General features: G+C 38.6%; 1 pseudogene; it reads right to left on the bottom strand.

The window, feature by feature from the left end:
• Window positions 1–8,500: 8,500 nt before the first annotated feature.
• On the bottom strand, window positions 8,501–9,441 carry LOC119539074 (annotated as a pseudogene).
• Between the last annotated feature and the right edge of the window lie 11,071 nt (window positions 9,442–20,512).

The following is a 20,512-nucleotide window of genomic DNA, read 5'->3' as shown; positions in this document are numbered from 1 at the left end:
TGTGAGCGGACACCCCCCTTTTCTTGGGAAGTTGTGGTGTTTAGTGAATTTTCTCAGCCACTGGATTATTGCCTTTTGTCTCAGAGCTCTCTTAGTTCTGCTCTTGACTTGACCTGCCCAAATTGAAAGTCTTTGAAGCTTTCCGCATTGGGCTTCTTAGAGTAATTGTTTTAGAAAAAGAAAAAAGGATTAAAAAAAAAAAAGGGGGCCCTCCTCAGAGATCTAATGGGTTATTGAAATGCTAAGAGACAAGGTAACCAGGGCCATTAAGGAAAGGTTCACAGGGCTGAGAGATCAGCTTTTCTTTGGGATTTGCATATGCACCTCAGGGCCTGAGCTCTGCCCTTCCCCTTTCTATGTTCACCAGAACTCCAAAAATCCTCCGCTTTTATTTTGGAGTTTTTCGTGTTGTTTTTTTTCTATGCCTGTCTCCTCTCTGCTGGGCTGTCTGCTCTCAGATTCTCTGGTGTCTGGTCTCCGTCTATCTATGGTTGGAGTTTGGATCAGCAGAATGAGTTTCCAATAAGGGCTGCCACTGCAGTTCTCCCTTCTCCTTCCCGGAGCTGACAGCCCCTCCTCCCATGGGACTGAGCCTGGCAGGGAGGGGCGCGGGTCCCCTGGCTGCAAAAACTTACAGATTTCGCTGATCTCAGCAGTTCCACGTTTTCATGAGTGTTGTATGAAGTATGCCCAAAGTCAGATTGCTCTGTGGTGTCCAGTCCACGCAGTTCCTGGCTTTCTACCTACTTTCCTGGAGGGGTAACTAAAACATACAGCTCACCAGTCTGCCATCTTGCCCCGCCTCTGGACATTTTATTTTATCTATCATATCCCTGAGATCCTTTTCGATTTTTTTCTCCATTCTTTCTTTTGTTCTTTCATTTTCTGTTCTGTGGTTGTTGAGGACACTGAGTCATTGTTCAACTTCCTCTAATCTAGTATTATGAGTATCCAGAGTCTTTTTAATTTGGCCAGCAGTTTCTTTTATTTCCATAAGATCTTCTATTTTTTTTATTTACTCTTGCAGTTTCTTCTTTATGCTCTTCTAGGGTCTTCTTTATGTCCTTTATATCCTGTGCCATGCTCTCATTGTCTGTCTTTAGTTCTTTGATTAATTGCACCAAGTACTGTGTCTCTTCTGAACTTTCGATTTGGGTGTTTGGGTTTGGGTTCTCCATATTGTCTTGTTTTATCATATGCTTTAAGACTTTCTAGTGTTTTTGGCCGCTAGGCATTTGCTTTACTTGACAGGGTTCTTTCAGGTTATAAAAAATACCAGTCTCTAATTTGTCAGAACTACAGCTTGGTGGCGTGCACTTTAACTAACCAGCAGATGGTGTCTGTGAGTCACCTACTCCCCTCAAGTCAGTTCTCCCCAACTTTGTCTTTGTGGTGTGTGGGAATCTGATTCTTGTGGGGTTCAATTGGTGCACTAAGTTTGGGTGTGTTGTTGTTGTCTGCCCTGAATGTGGGGTGTGTGTCTGGATGGTTAGGGAGGCAGGGCAACTTTAATAATCAAGCCTCCCAGGTGTTCCCGGAGATTTAAGGCTGTTGCAAGAGCCTAAGCCTTCATTTCAGTCTTGTCACAGATGGTCTCTGCCACTGATCCACAAGGCCTTGGTATTGGCATAGGGTCCCTGGGATTTCTGAGCCGGTCTCCCTTCTCAGCCATGCTCTTCCAGGACCTCTGCTGAGGGAAGGCTGTGCCACGTCACAAGTGCATGCTGGCCCTCCAGGGAAACCCTGGGCTGCCGGGCCGTGCAGGGGCATTCCCAGCCTGATGCAAAGATGGTTGAATGGGGCATGTTAATTTCCCCCTTTTCGCACAGCTCTGCCTTCCCAGCTCTGGGACAATTAGCTCTGGGTGCAGTAAAAGCCACTGTCCATGGCTGATATTGTGGCATGTGCACAGTGCTGTGGGAAAGACTCCCTGTCACACTGGGTTTCTTGGTGTGGCTCTGGGCTGTGGGTCTGGCCCCGGGCAGGAGTGTTCCTGGCCTGCCGGGGAGATGGCTACAAGGGGCGTGGTTTCTTTCTCCTTTTGGCTCCCTTCTGCCCCCCTGACCCCGAGAAAATCAGCAGCGGGTGTGGGAAGGGCTATCCTCCATGCCAGACACTGAGGCATTGAACCAGCCTGCTCCTGCCATGCTTCACTGAGCAGTTCTCCTCATCATATCCGAAGCCGCTCCTGGGTTGTTTTTTTTTTTTATATATATTTCCAAATGCCAACCCATGGTTTCCCCACACCGCAGCGCCACCAGACTTTCAGCCAGCTCACTCACTCGTTTCAGAATGCAGACTCCCAGTTTCACCAAATGCACAGTCCCTGTGGATTTAGTAGACCTTGTCTGGCTGGTGCATTGCTGGCAGTGGTGTTCTGGGTCACTTTCCGGTTTTTATCTAGTATTTTTCACGGAGGTGTTTTTTTTGCACTGTCTCACCTAGCCATCATCTTAGGTTCTCCGCAGTTGATTTTTGAACATTTTCATTACCACAAAAAAAGAATAAGAATAAAAATTAAAGTAAAAAATTAAAGTAAAAAAGAAGACCCAAAACATCCCTTACCCCATCCCTCCCTATTATTCATTTACTTTTTGTCCTCATTTTTCTGCTCATCTGTCCACACACTGGGTAAAGGGAGTATGAGCCATAAGGTTTTCACAATCACATGGTTACACAGTGTAAGCTATATAGTTATACAATTGTTTTCAAGAATCAAGGCTACTGGGTTGCAGTTCAACAGTTTCAGGTATTTCCTTCTAGCTATTCCAATACACTAAAAACTAAAAAGGGATAGCTATATAATGTATAAGAATAACCCCCAGAATGACCTCTAGACTATATTTGAAATCTCTCAGCCACTGAAACTTTATTTTATTTCATTTTTCGTCCTTCTTTTGGTCCAAGAAGGCTTTCTCAATCCCATGATGCCAGGGCCAAGCTCATCCCTTTGAGTCATGTCCCATGTTGCCAGGGAGATTTACACCTCTGGGATTCATGTCTTTTGTAGAGGGGAGGGCAGTGACTTTACATGCCAAATGGGCTCAGAGGGAGAGGCCACATCTGAGCAACAAAAGCGGTTCTCTGGAGGTGATTCTTAGGCACAATTTTAAGTAGGCTTAGCCTCTCCTTTGCAGCAACAAACTTCATCACAGCAGGCCCCAAGATTGAGGACTCAGCCTTCTAAATTGGTAGTCCTCAATGCTTGTGAGAACATCAGTAATTCCCCAGGTTAATATTTCCACATTTCCCCCTCATCTCTTAAGGGGGCTTTGCAAATGCATTTTTATTCTCTGCCCAAATTATTCTGGGATATATTGGGGCTACACATTAACCTGTACAACCAACCAGATTTCACTCCCTATTGAAAGTTCCATGTAAATTATGGTGTTTGAATAAATTGACCATAAAAGTTAAATTATTTATTGTGCTACAAAAAATATAGATTTTGCACCTAATAATCATCTCCTCCTTTGGTCTCATACAGAAGTTGAAGTTTTAAAACACAGTGAATATTGTCCTTTATCCTTTAGTCTGATTTACATTAGTGCTAAACAAGTCCATTTCATTCATATCTCTAATTGAAGTCTGATCTCTTTTTTAGACTCTTTAACATTTGCTGTATAGGGTAATGCTGACAGTCATAGCTGTTGGACTCTGGCTCTGAGTCTCAGGTGTCACACAAATACCCAAAGTGCCAGGGACTAACCAAGTTATATGCAAAGAGCTCAGCATCTCAGAATTTAGAAATAGCCATTACAACTCAGGAATAGATATAACTGCTGTAAGAGCTTACAATCTAGGAAACTTTACGATAAGCCTTCCACTGATAACCTGTGCTTTCAGATTCAATTCTCATTATAGTTAGTCCATATTAGTGAGGCATACAATGTTTGTCTTTTCATTTCTGGTTTATTTTCACACAACATACTGTCCTGAATGTCCATTCACCTAGTTGCATACCTCACAACTTCATTCCTTCTTGTAGCCACTCAATATTCCATTGTATGTATACACCACAGTTCATCTTTTCATTCATCAATAAGATGTACCCTTAGGCCACCTCCGTCCACTGCAAATCATGAATACTGCCACCATAAACCTCACAGTGCAAATGTCCATTCTCGTCCCTGTTTTCAGTTCCTCCGTGTATATACCAATAACAGGGTTGCATATGGCAACCCCATGCTTAGCTTCTTGTGGATCCACCACACTGCCCTCCATATGGGCTGCACCATTCTACTTCCCCACCAACAGTGGTTAGGTACATCCCTTTCTCCACGTTTTCTCCATAAATTATATCTCTCTGTTTATTTTTTAGATAGTTTTTTTCACACACCATACATTCCCTCCTATGTAAACAATCAATGGTTCCCAGTATAATCACATAGTTATGCATTCCCTACCACTATTTATATGAGGACATTTCCATTTCTTCCACAAAGAAAGAGGAAGGGTGAAAAAAGAAAAAAAATGAAAGAAAAAAATGACAACTGATATTTCTTCCCTTTCTTCAGTTCAGCATATGCAGGGTCCTTCTCCAGTCTATATCCTCCTCCAGAGTATCACACAATTCAGAATTATCCTTTTTTCCATTGAATATCTGGAGAGGAGTTTTCAGTAGCTGTTTACATAGCCATGTTGATGACATCACCCTCTCCATCATTTTTGAAGCACAACTCTGCCAGATAAAGTATTCTTGGCTGGCAACTTTTCTCTTTCAGTATACTAAATATATTGTACTACCACCTTCCTTCCTCCATGATTTCTAATGAGAAATTAGCACTTAGTGTTATGTGGCTTCCCTCGTTATATGGTGAATAGCTTTTCTCTTGCTGCTTTCAGAATTCTCTCCTTCACTTTGGCATTTGACAGTCTGATTAGTATGTGTCTTGGTGTGTGTCTATTCAGATTTATTCTGTTTGGAGTACATTGGGCTTCATAGATTTGGATATTTATATCTTTTATAAGGTTTCAGAGATTTTCAACCATTATTTCCTCAAATATTCTTCTTGGCCCCTTTCCCTTCTCTTCTCTTTCTGGGACACCCATATGCATATATTTATGTGCTTCATGTTGTCAGTCATTTCCTTGAGACCATGCTAAAATTCTTCCATTTTTTCCTCCATATTTTCTTTTGTCTGTCGAATTTGGATGCTTTGTTTTCTAGCTCACCAATCCTTTCTTTGTCTTTTCAAATCTGTTTTTGTCTGTCTCTAGTGTATTTTAAATTTCCTCTACAATGACTTTCATTTCCCTAAGATCTGTTATTTTTTTGTGTATTCTTTCAAATTCTTCTTTATGCTCACCCAGTGTCTTCTTAATATTCTTCCTCTCTTTAGCCATCTCATTGAATTTGTTTAGCAGATTTGTTTAATTATCTTTGATTAGTTGTTCCAAATTCTTTGTTTCTTCCAATTTTTTAATTGGTTCCTCGACTGGGCTATATATTCCTGTGTTTTAGTTTGCCTTGTGAATTTTTGCTGATATCTGGTCATCTGCATATCTTGATCGGTATATTCTGAAGGTCAGTTTGTCTGTCTTATCTAGGATTTTGTTGTTGATTGGGTTTTTATTAAGGCTATTCTTTCACAGTTTTGTTCATCAGTATTTTCCAGTGAAAACAGGGCCAGATACCCACGCAGGGAGCATAGACCAGATCCACTGGGCCTTAGGAGAGGGTGCAGAATAATTCCAAAAAGCTGTTTTTTTTGTTTGTTTGTTCCTTTTGTTTTTTTCATTTCTCATCTCCAGGCTGCACTTTCCAGCTGGTGGCCAGCAGATAGTACTGTTTGGCTGCTTATTCCCCTCAGCCCTACAAAGATAGTATGGGAGCCCAGAGCTTGGACCTTTCCCTGGAATTTTGTGAAACTTAGGCACACAGCATCCTGCATGACCCAGAGTGGTTAATCAAAATGTGACTAGCCCCCCCCCCACCCCCCGCCAAAGGGAAGGAGCATGCAGATGGTCACTTCTCCCTCCTGTTTTAACTAAACCTTTCCAAGTTCCACTGATTCCCAGAACTGAGATTAGCTATACTTCCTTCTCAGCATATAGCTAATCTAAATGTTACAAGACCCCTTTATCTTCTACCCACTGGAATGTTTTTGTTTTGGGCCTCTATAACTAGTCTTGCTGATTCCTGCCTAATTGTGTTTTGCTTTCACACTGAGCTATGAAGCAGCCATAGTCAGAACTGCTTGACTGGCTCTTCACTTCACTCTTGTAAGTAAGTTCCTTTAATAAAGTTTATATCTCATTTTGTTCCTGGTGTTTCCTTTTGTCTTCCTGTGAGGCCAGCCCCCATGGGCCAGAGCAGAGGCATGCTGTTATGGCTTTTTGCCGGATCTTCCTCTGTGCTAGACAAAACAATGGTGTCCAGTGGCTTTTACCAGGAGGGGCTAAAACTATAGGATCCTGTGTTCTCACTTTGCTGGTCAGTATCTGGCTCAGTGTTGGGCTGTCCACCCCTTGTACTTGGAGCAGAGGGCTCCCCTGGCCATCAAATTCCACAGCCACCCATAAGGCAAGGATCAGATGGGCAAGTGCTGCTTCCCTCATGGGTGGGAGATGAGTGCCAGGAGCCTCTGAGAGAATTACTCAGTCTCTGACCAGGGTTTCTTAGTCTCCCCATTCTGCACTTCCCTGGGCATTGTCCTGACCTCCCCTGGTCCCCAGATCCCCAAATTGTTGATTGGAGAGTTTCTGCCTGGCTACTTGCTGCTTTCAGTAGAGGAATAGGTTCCTAATCACCCCTAATCCTGCATTTTGGAACATGTATTAATTAATTCTTTACAATTTTTTTCCCTAAATAAAATCTTCATTAATTCAATATATATTGCAATTAAAAACTGTGTTTTTTCCATTCGTATAAGAGTATATGTCAGAGAACAATATTAAGAAAAGGAAAAAAAGAAAAACAGGAGAGGAGAACATTTTAAATATTTAATTTGGTCAGTGTGAACTTACAAAATGAATTAGGAGATTTCTGTCAAGAATTATACTTTGGCACTGTTTTTCATATCTTGGGGGAAAAGGCTACCCTTCCTTACAAATTACACAAAAAGGCATAAAATATTTGAATAGTAAAGTTTACAAATATTTAATAATTTACATTTGACTTCTATGGTTTCTGTGGCCCAGTCTTCTCAGTGTTGTTCATCATGTACATCTAACACCTTCATATTCCTCCTTTCCATTTACTTCCAGGATCCTATATTTTAAGATGCTCAAGAAATACTGAGTACAGGCTATGCCACAATACTGATGCCTCCACTCTCTTCTAAATGGGGCAAACATGTGATTTGCAAGTGATACTTTGAGTAAATTTATACCTACTCTGTGCCCTATTTTAGATATATCCTTTTATAGCAACTCCAAATACCAGGAAAAACTAATAAGGTATATTCAAATTCTGTAAATTTAATCCTGGTCCTTCTAATGTGAATCCAAATTACCAGGTAGAATCAGTCAATTTCATACAAATTTGATTTCTAGGGATGCAAAAATGTTTCACTTTGCACACTCCTACCCACACCAAGGTGAAACCTTCCTAATGAGTTTGAGTGTATTCTGTTAAGACTGTGCAGCTGTCTCTGAATGGGAGATAGGAGGTTGCATCAGGGCCATCAACATCAGTGAACCTTCTCAGTCAGCTACCACCCAGTGTTCATAGGAAAACATGGGAAAACAAAGACAGCTTCTGTCATATGAGATTATTAAACCTTTATTATGTCAACTTCCTAATTCATGGAAATTTTACAATACTCATTTGACCGGAATTATTTTGTTATGAAGAATAAGAATATGCCCATTCTGCATCATTTCATGGAAATTATTATTATCATGACTTCTATGTAGGAAACAAAGTACTGGGGTTTCTTTATACTATTTGTGATTTACATAATACCAAAGAAAAATAAATACAAACTCTGGCATGATGCTATTACATTAACCACCAAAACCTTGGAGTATAGGTGGTGCCACTAGAAGATGATGAACAAATATGCAAATGCTCAGTGCATCAAGGAAATCAAAACCCTTAGCAAAAAAAAAGTCTTCCTTTCCCAATGTATATATAGCATTCATTTATAGGACAAACATTTTGGTTAATGAGAAAACTGTTTCCCTGGTGTGACTGTTTGTTTTGAAAGTAATAATATCTCAGTTCATGAGACATACTATAAGCAGTTCAATAAGACTCTGGGTTTTCATACTAAGGAAAAGCATTTTATGAAGTTTTATTATATAAACTACTGTTTGTTTTATTTTGCACTTTTCAAGAACATTAATTGATTTACATTCAAAACCAAGATGAATATACAATAAACAGAAATATATTAACTAGATGTATACATAGTCTATCAACTCTGATGCCTGTAAGTATCTTAGTGAATTTGACTGTACATCTGTTGCTAAATCATGTTTTGAAATAAATATGTGCCAGAGAGAGGAGTTCACAGAGAAAAAAATAACAACAATCCTTGTACTCTTGTCCAATTCATCCTCCAGATTTGCCCTTCCTTAGAACCTTCCTGAAAGCCCTGGCCACGTCTTTGTTGCGAAGGCTGTAGATAAAGGGATTGAGCATGGGGGTGAGGATGGTGTAGAAGGCTGACACCATCTTGTCCTGGGTTGGGGAGCGATTAGAAGTGGGCCGCATATATATATGAACATCGCTGCTCCATAATACATCCCCACGACAATGAGGTGTGAAGTACAGGTGGTGAAAGCCTTCTGCCGACCCTCCCCTGAACTCATGTGAATGACAGTCACAATTACACGAGTGTAGGAGATAATGATGAGTGATAAAGGCAAGAAAAGCATCAATAGACAACAGATGAAAACAAGTGTTTCAAATTTAGACGTATCAGTGCATGAGAGACTTAGGAGTGCAGGCACATCACAGAAGAACTGGGCTGTTTCTCGGGAGCCACAATACGAGAAGGACAAAGTAGCTCCTACATCCACAATCCCATCAAGGGAACCAAGGATCCAGGAAGAGGCAGCCATGAGTCTGAAAATTTTCTGGCTCATGAGATGGGGGTATCGAAGAGGGTAGCAAATGGCAACATAGTGGTCGTAGGCCATGACGGCCAACAGGAAGCATTCGGCACCAAAGAGGGACACGTAGAAGAATATCTGGGCTTCACAGCCTGCTACAGAAATGGACTTCCTGCCAGATAAGTAATCATAGGCCATTTTGGGGACAGTGGTGCAAATGAGCATAAGGTCCATGACGGAGAGTTGGCTGAGGAGGAAATACATGGGGGTGTGGAGCTGGGTGTCCAGGCAGATGAGGAGAACCATGAGGGTGTTTCCCAAGAGGGCCACTGTGAAGATGCCCAGCACCAGGGAGAAGAGGAAGACATGAGTGGGTGTGTGACTGAAGATTCCCAGCAGGGTGAAGTCTGCACTAAATGTCTGATTCTCCCCTTCCATGACGCATGGTGAGTATGTTCTTTATCTAGAACCACAAGAAGTTATAAAAGTTAAACACTTGGTTAGTGATTTACCCACTGTGGACTCTGTGCATGATAGTCTGGTAGAACAACATACAAGGTGTGGCTAGAACTGTGTAAAAAATGTGAAGAATCTTTACAGTCAGGTAACCTCAATGATACTCAACTCCCCCACTAATAACTAGAATCTCCATTGCCAAGTTATTTCCATGTTCTTCATTTTACTTTCTTCAACAAAAGAATAACTTCTTAATTGAATTTTTATAGTTATTAAAGGAAATATCAAATATAAACCATAGTATCTGGGACAGGGTCTGTGACAACTCAAGGAACATATAACCTAGAAATTAGATACAAATATATGAGTAAATATTATATATCAGTATTAACATATTCTATAGCAGAGAAACAAAGCATTTTGAATGTATTGCCTATGTTGTAAAGTAAAAAAATCTCCAATAATAATTTGGTGTTTTAGAGAGATATTAATGTACATATTTATATAATTTCATTTGTGGACCAAATTTAGAGATTAAGTGGGACTATCAGTTATACAATAGTATAGCTTATAAACCACAAGTCCAGAATAGTATATAAATAAGGACAAGCAATTAATATATCATTATTAGGTGATTTAATTGTGGATGAGAAAGTAAAAAATCAAAATTATCATTCATGTTTTAGTTTGTAGATAGCAATATCTTGAGATTTTCTTCACGCACTCAAAAATGGAGAAACTTTAAGAAGATATGGGAAGGTACACAAATTCTATACCCTGAGGTTCTGCCGAATTCACCTAAATCAGGATATACCAAATAGCTTGTTAAATCCCTATCATTCTAAGAACAAGACAACATTACCCCTACTGTTCAGGGAAAAATGGATTTGTGTTACAAAAGATTAGTCAAAAGCAAACTGAACAAATACAACTTTTTACATTGTTGAAACTCCAAGTAAGAGGAACCCAGCTCACTGCATGGCGAAATTTATTAAGTCATTAAAGGAAGGGTGATCTCTCGATGGGCCTACCACTGATTCAGTGGACTGGGCTAAAGATTGGACAGGATTCAGGTGTTTCTTGAAAATACCGTTGAACCGAATTTTCACCTTTCTTGGTCTGTAGGGCTCAGGCATATGTAGCGGTCGCCCCTCTCAGTGAAATTTTTCAGTGAAAGAGCTATGGCATTTTAAAACCTCCATTATTCTCAGGTCTCTTTCTGTTCTTTTGTCTCTACCCACCTCAGAATCAACCCTGAAGCCAATGAAGCTTAAGCTTCAGCCTCCCTCACTTACACAGGCCCATTGCAAAGACCTAGGAGTTCAGAATTTATGATTTTATATTCTTTCTTTCTTAAAAGGGCCCACAAATTTGAATAAACTTCAAGCCAAAAGAATTGCGCCTCCCTGGGGAGAAGGCCCATACAATCCTTTCCTCCCACAGGCTCTCTTCTCATCCTGCCTAGCATTGGGTTGCACAGTTGAGCCCCCATTGTGCTCTTAAGTATGGTTTACAAAGAGCATCTTCCCATTTTTCTCCTATTTTAGTTCTTTTTCCGTTGGAGGTTGCAGGTCTACTCTAGATTGCCCTCCCCTCAAAACTGAGTGGTGAAATGAATGTTTGGGTATGTGGTTTGTAGGAGCTACAACGTGTTTTGGTTCTGGTCTATTTAATCAAAGCTAACTTATAAAACTGAAAAATCAACATTTAGCCTTTTTTATTTCCTGGAATTGTGCCCTGGGTTTTAAGGCCAGAGCCCCCCTAAAAATTGTACATTTTTTCCCCACTCAATACCCCTCAATTTTACTATGGTATTTTTTTTATTCATTTTATTGAGATATATTCACATACCATGCAGTCATACAAAACAAATTGTACATTTGATTGTTCACAGTACCATTACATAGTTGTACATTCATTACCAAAATCAATCCCTGACACCCTCATTACTACACACACAAAAATAACCAGAATAATAATTAAAGTGAAAAGGAGCAACTAAAGTAAAAAAGAACACTGGGCGCCCTTGTCTGTTTGTTTGTTTGTTTGTTTGTTTGTTTGTTTGTTTATTTCCTTCACCCACCTTTCCACTCATCCATCCACAAACTAGACAAACGGGAGTGTGATCCCTATGGCCCCCCCAATCCCACTGTCCCCCCTCATAAGCCACATTTTTATACAATTGTCTTCAAGATTCATGGGTTCTGGGTTGTAGTTTGATAGTTTCAGGTATCCACCACCAGCTACCCCAATTCTTTAGAACCTAAAAATGGTTGTCTATATTGTACATAAGAGTGCCCACCAGAGTGACCTCTCGGCTCCTTTTGGAATCTCTCTGCCACTGAAGCTTATTTCATTTCCTTTCACATCCCCCTTTTGGTCAAGAAGATGTTCTCCATCCCACGATGCCGGGTCTGCATTCCTCCCTGGGAGTCATATTCCACATTGTCAGGGAGATTCACTCCCCTGGGTGTCTGATCCCACGTAGAGGGGAGGGCAGTGATTTCACCTGCCAAGTTGGCTTAGGTAGAGAGAGAGGGCCACATCTGAGCAACAGAGAGGCATTCGGGAGGAGGCTCTTAGGCACAATTATAGGGAGGCCTAGCCTCTCCTTTGTAGCAACAGTCTTCCCAAGGGCAAATTCCGTGGTAGAGGGCTCAATCCATCAAACCACCAGTCCCCTATATCTGTGGGCATGTTAGCAACCATCAAGGTAGGGCAGGCCAATACCCCTGCATTCTCCACCAGCTCCTCAAGGGGGATCTGCATATTTTTTTCCTTGTTTTTTTTTTTTTTAAACTTTTTTTTTTCTAAATCAACTGTATGAAAAATAAAAAAAGTTAAAAAAAATAAAAAAAACCAAAATACAGTAAAAGAACATTTCAAAGAGACCATAACAAGGGAGTAAGAAAAGACAACTAACCTAAGATAACTGCTTTACTTCCAACATTTTCTTACTCTACCCCAAGAAAGTAACCTAATATAGCAACATTTCTGTGAACTTGGTCCTACTATACCCATCAGAAATTAACAGACCATAGTCATTCCTGGGCATTCCCAGAACATTAAATTTACCCATGATAGCTTATCTGTTCTTCTTGGATTATTGTTCCCCCTTCCTTAATTGCTCTCTATCGCTAGTTCCCCTACATTCTACATTATAAACCATTTGTTTTACATTTTTCAAAGTTCACATTAGTGGTAGCATATAATATTTCTCTTTTTGTGCCTGGCTTATTTCGCTCAGCATTATGTCTTCAAGGTTCATCCATGTTGTCATATGTTTCACAACATCGTACATTCTTACTGCCGTGTCGTATTCCATCGTGTGTATATACCACATTTTATTTATCCACTCATCTGTTGAAGGACATTTGGGTTGTTTCCATCTCTTGGCAATTGTGAATAATGCTGCTATGAACATTGGCGTGCAGATAACTCTTCGTGTCACTGTTCTCTTATCTTCCGGGTATATACTGAGAAGTGCAATCGCTGGATCGAAGGGTATCTCTATATCTAGTTTTCTAAGGAACTGCCAGACTGACTTCCAGAGTGGCTGAACCATTATACAGTCCCACCAACAATGAATAAGAGTTCCAATTTCTCCACATCCCCTCCAGCATTTGTAGTTTCCTGTTTGTTTAATGGCAGCCATTCTAACCGGTGTTAGATGGTATCTCATTGTGGTCTTAATTTGCATCTGTCTAATAGCTAGTGAAGCGGAACATTTTTTCATGTGTTTCTTGGCCATTTGTATTTCCTCTTCAGAGAACTGTCTTTTCATATCTTTTGCCCATTTTATAATTGGGCTGTCTGTACTATTGTCATTGAGTTGTAGGATTTCTTTATATATGCAAGATATCAGTCTTTTGGCAGATACATGGTTTGAAAAATTTTTTCCCATTGAGTTGGCTGCCTCTTTACCTTTTTGAGAAATTCCTTTGAGGTACAGAAACTTCTAAGTTTGAGGAGTTCCCACTTATCTATTTTTTCTTTTGTTGTTTGTACTTTGGGTGTAAAGTCTAGGAAGTGGCCACCTAATACAAGGTCTTGAAGATGTTTTCCTACATTATCTTCTAGGAGTTTTATGGTGGTTTCTTTTATATTGAGATCTTTGGTCCATTTTGAGTTAATTTTTGTGTAGGGTGTGAGGTAGGGTCCTCTTTCATTCTTTTGGATATGGATATCCAACTCTCCCAGCCCATTGGTTGAAAAGACCTTTATGACCCAGTTCAGTGACTTTGGGGGCCTTATCAAAGATCAGTCGGCCATAGATCTGGGGTTCTATCTCCGAATTCTCAATTCGATTCCATTGATCCATATGTCTATCTTTGTGCCAGTACCATGCTGTTTTGACAACTGTGGCTTTATAATAAGCTTCAAAGTCAGGGAGTGTAAGTCTTCCCACTTGGTTTTTCTTTTTTAGAGTGTCTTTAGCAATTCGAGGCATCTTCCCTTTCCAAATAAATTTGATAACTAGCTTTTCCAAGTCTGCAAAGTAGGTTGTTGGAATTTTGATTGGGATTGCATTGAATCTGTAGATGAGTTTGGGTAGAATTGACATCTTGATGACATTTAGCCTTCCTATCCATGAACATGGAATATTTTTCCATCTTTTAAGGTCCCCTTCTGTTTCTTTTAATAGAGTTATGTAGTTTTATTTGTATAGGTCTTTTACATCTTTGATTAAGTTTATTCCTAGGTACTTGATTTTTTTAGTTGCTATTGAAAACAGTATCTTTTTCTACTATGGTATTTTATGCTTTATAAAAATTAAATGAAATTATCTGTGCAAATAATTGCAATAAAATATACAGAGTAAGACCACTCAATGAAATTAGTTCATTTGACATTTATTTAGCCAATACTAAATATTGTCCCTTGCTAAGGGGAGTATTTTAGAAACAATAATGAGTCAGTATCCCTCTATAGTAATGGTAGCATGACTTAGTATGAATTTCACTTTTTAGAGAACTATAAAAAATGTTATCTAAATAATTGGTTAGAAAAAGTAGCAAGTTTACACGTAAAAATTGTTACCCAAAATGTAAAAACTAATCATCTTAATCCAGTCAGTTATAATACCGATTCCAAATTCTTGTATTAATCAAGCCATTTTAACTAATTTACAGTGGTTTTCTGCTATTCTTTGACATTATTTGTTTTAACTTTAACTTTTAAGAGCTTATAATCAGTAAGTAATTGTAAGCTCTCAGTTCATGAGTAGAGCCTGTAAATGAGAGACCTGGATTTGGGTGGGTTAGTGGAAGACAAGCTCTTAAAGTGGGACTCAATGAATACCAAATAATGGAAATGTTATTTAGGGGAGCCAACACCCAGGAAAAGGCTTTATCCTCTCAGTCAATTTGATTGTTGTCCCTAGAGAGCAGTACTCTGCTTATGTGTCTGTTTTGCTTCCAGTTATGTGTCATGCTTTGCAGGGCTAAAGGGGAAGGGAATGGTGTTTGGGCTGACTGGAACAGCGTTCTTATTAACAGATCTTCAATTAAAGTGCCAGCTTCAGTTACTGTTCTTTTACCCTCCTTTATATTGACAGACTCTGAGCACCAAAAAACCTTTAGGTTTTTTTGGAGATTTTAAGCTCATTTTGCAGTAGTATGCTTGTATGCAATTTGTGACAGCAACTAATCAGTGGTTTGTTTTATTCACCAGAAGATATCCATGTGCTTTGATCCTCCCATATATTCTTTGCAATATTTAGTTTGCTGATCTTCTCTTCCCCTATAATAATTATCCTTGTTTATTGTTATATATCCTATAGCAGATTAGTGAAGTATTCTTGAGCTGGGAACCATACCTTAACATTCTAAACATAACTCTAGAATAGCACTTATCAAATTGTATTGTAATAATTGATTATATATGTACATGTACACATATGCTCTCACTTCCGTGACACAATATTTTGTTGCTGCTGGTGTCTCTAACCTGTTCATTAGTCTGTCTTCTCTATAACTGCAGTCTTCCTCAATTCTATAGTTTTACAACTCAGTAATCACAAATAGCAAGTTTGGATTCTTCAATCCTTATTTAATTCCCAAAGGCCCAGTAACCCAGTCATACAAAATTGTTCTTAAAACTAACCCTCTTATTCATCCAAATACATCAGTTTTTATTTCACAATCCAGAGCACTAATCCCTACATTGATAGCTGTAATACCTGTTTATTCAGCTTTATGCCTGAATATTGACTTTTGAAATCATCCTACACACATTCATTAATGATCATCATTGTCAAAAACTCCAGAGACTTCAACTTAATATTCAGAGAATTCAAGGTTGTTTTCTACCTTCTGAATGAAGCTTAATATTTCATAGGAAATTTGTACTTCACTCAAGTCAGCGTAACTCCTGTCTTTGAAATATGCTGTTAAGTAAAAGTATTTAAAACACTGAAAAATGCAAAATGGTAGTTGCCTGGTGTTTTCAATATCACCCAGGGGTGTTGGTTAACAGACAAGAATTATCCCAAGAATTGTTTACTTCAGGGAATGTACCTGTGTGTGTCTGTGACTTCTCTTGTGGAGAAGTAAGGTTTTTTCATTTCTTTTCATATAATAAGAATGATGTCATCAAAAAAGTGTCTTTTTAAATGTGTTGGAGAGTTCTGAGAAATGACTGATAAAAAGTCTCAATATTCTAACTCCTACAAAACTATATCCTACAAGAATACTAGTAATCAATAAGATTGTGCTTAAATAATTTTCAGTATATCTTAGAATGCATTTAGTTATAGAAATAATACAAGTGGCCATATGCAGAGATACACTCAAATTCTTAAATGTGTTAATTCAGTCTTAAGACAAGTATTGTAAATTCTTTCTCCCAAGAAAACACACATTCATAATCTCACAGAATACTTCATGCTATATAATCCTGAATTAAGTGACCTAGTGTCATTGGTTATTACAAACCCTACATTATAAAATTCTGTACAGCAGTACCTATTACTTAGTGTACAGAAATGTATGGAGCTTACTGACTTACAAGTAGGAAGAATCTCCCAAATATATATTAAAAAGGAATATCAGAGAAAGGAAAAGAAAAGGAAAACCTGTGCTGAAGAAGGTAACCAAATTACTACAAATCAAGTTATCAGTAGAGACCTTGAGAGGAATAGGAAATTGAGGAGAGACCATTTGGAAAGGAGAGATAAAAATTTGGATATGGCCAGGGCTCACCAAGTATAAAGGCATCAGTTCACGTATGGAAGCCACAGTGCCCCCTAACTGGCATTCCTCCATTAGTTATAGATCCACCAGTGTCAACCTCCTGCCAAATACAGTACAAAGCCAGCATCGTATCAGGTGGATTATCAGGACACACGAATGGTTTCTAAGTTGTTTAGGAAGTACTCATGCAGTCCAGTGGTTCTCATGGTGTGATCCCCCCAATCACTAGCAGCACCATCACCTGGGAAGCTGTTAAAAATGCAAATTCCCAGGCACCACCCAGACCTGATGAATCAGAAACTCTGGGGGCGAGACTCAGCCTTCCAGGTGATTTGAATGCTGGTTAATGTTTAAGAACCACTGATGTAGTCCATCTTCCTGCCTTTGAAGAGGACTTCTCACAGTATCCCACACAGAAAGCCAGTACTTATTTGAAGGAAACACTGCTACTTCTAAAAATTTCCTTTTTCACTGTCTTTTCTGCAGTCTCATCCATTTCCTGGTAATGTAGATCCTTTCTCTTCCCATCCACTGGACACAACATTCTCAGATTACTTTTCCTAAAGCTCCATTGGATGATGCTATTCCCTTCCTGAAAAACCTCCAAAAGTTCCAAACTGTTACAGGAACGAAGGACAACTACTTATTTGGGCACTGCCTAAAATGTTAGAGCCAACATTTCAAGTAGTTTATCCTGATGGTTTTTCAGTATGAATCCTGAGAATTCTGCTCTTTGATCCCAAACACATAACCACATTTCCTTTTTTTTTTTTTCTGAAAAGCAGAGTATCCCTTTTATTATACAGATATTTTTACATAACGTTTTTTACCTAGATTCAGTAACTACCTGTCTTTCCCATCAGAGTAAAAGGGTGTTCCACGTTATAACAGGCAAAAAAGGCTTTAAAATATTTTAAATTGATCCACTATAATTTTTTAGTTTTCTTGAGTACTACATTAGAAAGTGGGAAAAAGACAGAAGGAAGAAAAACTGGTATTTCAAACAACCAGACTGTAATAACCTTAGTTGATAACACACTGTATTTTTTTCTCCAAGCAGATACAAAGCAGGTTTAAGTGATCCATATGGATGCTTTTCCATATCTTAATATATTTTTTTTTCCAAGAAATCACAGCCAGTGTTAATCCAAACTCTCTGAAGCATATTAAGTAGGAGTCTCAATTATGCAAAATACCCCTGGGCAATCACAAACAAAAGGGAAGCACATCTCTCAAAAATATTTAATAGTTGTATCTTATCAGAATTTAGAACTGTCAATTCAAGATGGAGAGCATGCAGTGGGAAGAGTCATTTAGAAGGAAACAGAATTAGACTGAGGGTATGAACTACAGATTTTGAAGGTGAAAAGTGCTCCTTGGAAGGACAATGAAGTAAACAGCATGCGGAGCAGAAAGGAAAAGGGAAGAGGGCTTAGTATAACATGAGTTAGTTAACTTATACCAACTCTACTATGCTATCACCCCTGTTCCAAAAGGAAAAATAAAGCCCTTGAAAAATATTTAAAAATTGCTCTAATAATTTATTGAAGCAAATTGCAGGCAAATGTTAGCTATGAAGAGGCCCAAAGGAGAAAAAAACAGAAAGTTTCTAATTATTAGAACTAAGTTTCTTCTCTGGGGGTGGGGAGAGGTGGTATAAGGAAGGAGAACAGATTTTCCCTGTATTTCAGAAAGGCATGTTTGTGATTTTTTTGTTTAATGTACTTTGCTTTTATGGTAGCTAAAATATCTGGTGACTAACCTACTGCAAATGAAATTTATGGAGACAAAGGATAAGACAAGTGTGGGGTTTAGGTGCTAGCTAGTGAATCAGTAATAACTATACTTCATTGGAGAAAAACAACTTTGTTGTAGACCCACCCAATCAATCCTGGAACAATTTCTAATCTATTCAACATACCAAAGCCATTACTGTGGGCCCAAAAGCGTATCTTCTCTCCTCATTCCATTTTCTACCCCAATATTGTAGGGAAACACCAAGTTTTCTGATGCAAGATCTTGGCTCAGGTTATTTCTCTTATCTGGAATATCCTTTGACCTTCAAGCCACTCCATCATTTTCAAATGAATTTTCAGTTCATTACTTCATTCAAGCTTAAGAACCTGTTCATCATCCTTCATGAGCACTTTTCCATTTTAAGAGATGACAGTCTTCCCAACAACTGAGCTCAAACTCTCATGTAGCCCTTTTTACTTTTCCTTACCAAAGGCAGTGCAGAGAGTTGAACAGGGGAATGGAATTGGGGTGAGATGTATCTGGGTTTGAATCATAGCTCTACTTCCTACCATGATGTCATCAGAACCCCTCTTTTTAAAACCTTTAGAGTGTGACTAATACCTACCCCTCAGGATTGTTGTAAAAATTACAAGAGATAACTTTTGTAAATCACTCAATAGAAAGATTGTTCCAAATAATAAACTAAAAAAAATATGAATTTCAATCATCTTAATCATTTACATGATCACAATTTTGTATTACAAACCATGTATTACATTTTTATTACCACCTATTTTTTTATATCTGAAAGGTAAAGTATATGGCTCACATGTTTAAAATGATATTTTAATCAAACAGAACTAGGATTTCAACAGAGTTTTAATATAAGCTTCTTAGGGAAATAATGTCATGAACTAGCTCTTGGGAAGAGTCTCTGAATCATATTTAAGGTAGCATTGATTATAGGGCAACCAAGCCTAATAATGCCTTATATTCACATAGAATCTTTTTAAAAACCCCAAGACTCAGTCAAGCCTAGTATTATTACTCCAGCATTAACTATGGGATGAATTAATGCATGCCAGGTTAAGATGAAAACATATTTCTTTGGAGATACTGGTTTTCATCCATCTCTGCCTTGTTGAAGCCAAGAAGTTTGTAGAAATTTTGTAATTGCAAATTTTTTTCAATCTTACCTTCTGGAGTTTCCCAAGAAGATACAACAGTAGTGACTGGGTAAATTAACAAGGTATAAATTCTTAGACATTTTTTCCTAGTTAAATTTCTTAGTCCATGGGGATTCAGTCCCTTGCCTTTAATTATAATGGTGAAGTTCTCTTCCCTTTTTCTCCTTGGTCACAAAGGTGGTTATTCCTGTTTCAAGCATAAACTTTAAAATGGATAGCAGGGAATATCTGTTTCTTTCTTTCATTAACTTTATGAACTACCTAAAATGTTCACCCATCTGATGTCTGGCTTTCTGAATCTTAACAATTTCTCATGGCTCTTATCCCATGGTTCTCAAACTTTGCTACCCATTAGAATCCTTTGAAAACCTTCAAAAATATTTTCTGGGACCAGTCCCTTATGAGACCCATTGAATAGAATCTCTAGAAGGAAAGGCCAGGCAGTGCTGTTTTAAAAATATCCCTTGATCATTCTGCTGTTCAGGTTCTATACTATCCAAGGTTAATGCCACCTTGGTTCTTGATTCTATCGTTTTTTGTTCCAGGGTAGTAAGATTATTTTTTGTGTCTTATGTTTTCTTTGTCAACCGATACTTTTTCATAAAGTTACAAATCAACTCAAACCTTCCTCATTATTCATTAAATAGCTTCCACATGCTGCACAAGCTTGCTACCCAAGATATTTTATTTTATCATAGCTGAGAAAAGAAGTAACGTTATATGCTACTTCATGGGCGTAGAACCAGAAATAGATGGTTGCTGAGATGAAGAATAATTTTCCTTTTTGGTACCACTTTTTAAAAACACTACTCTGAACATTTCCAATGTCCATAATGGTCACACATTGTGTTAAAACAGAGACCAGCAGCCACTATTAGTCTTTTATTTCCCTGTAAAACAATAGTGATTGAAATATTGGGCATTCAGTTGATAGTC

The sequence above is a fragment of the Choloepus didactylus genome, chromosome 7, assembly GCF_015220235.1.
Source record: "Choloepus didactylus isolate mChoDid1 chromosome 7, mChoDid1.pri, whole genome shotgun sequence".
NCBI lineage: Eukaryota > Metazoa > Chordata > Mammalia > Pilosa > Megalonychidae > Choloepus > Choloepus didactylus.
This window is presented reverse-complemented; position numbering and strand designations above follow the sequence as displayed.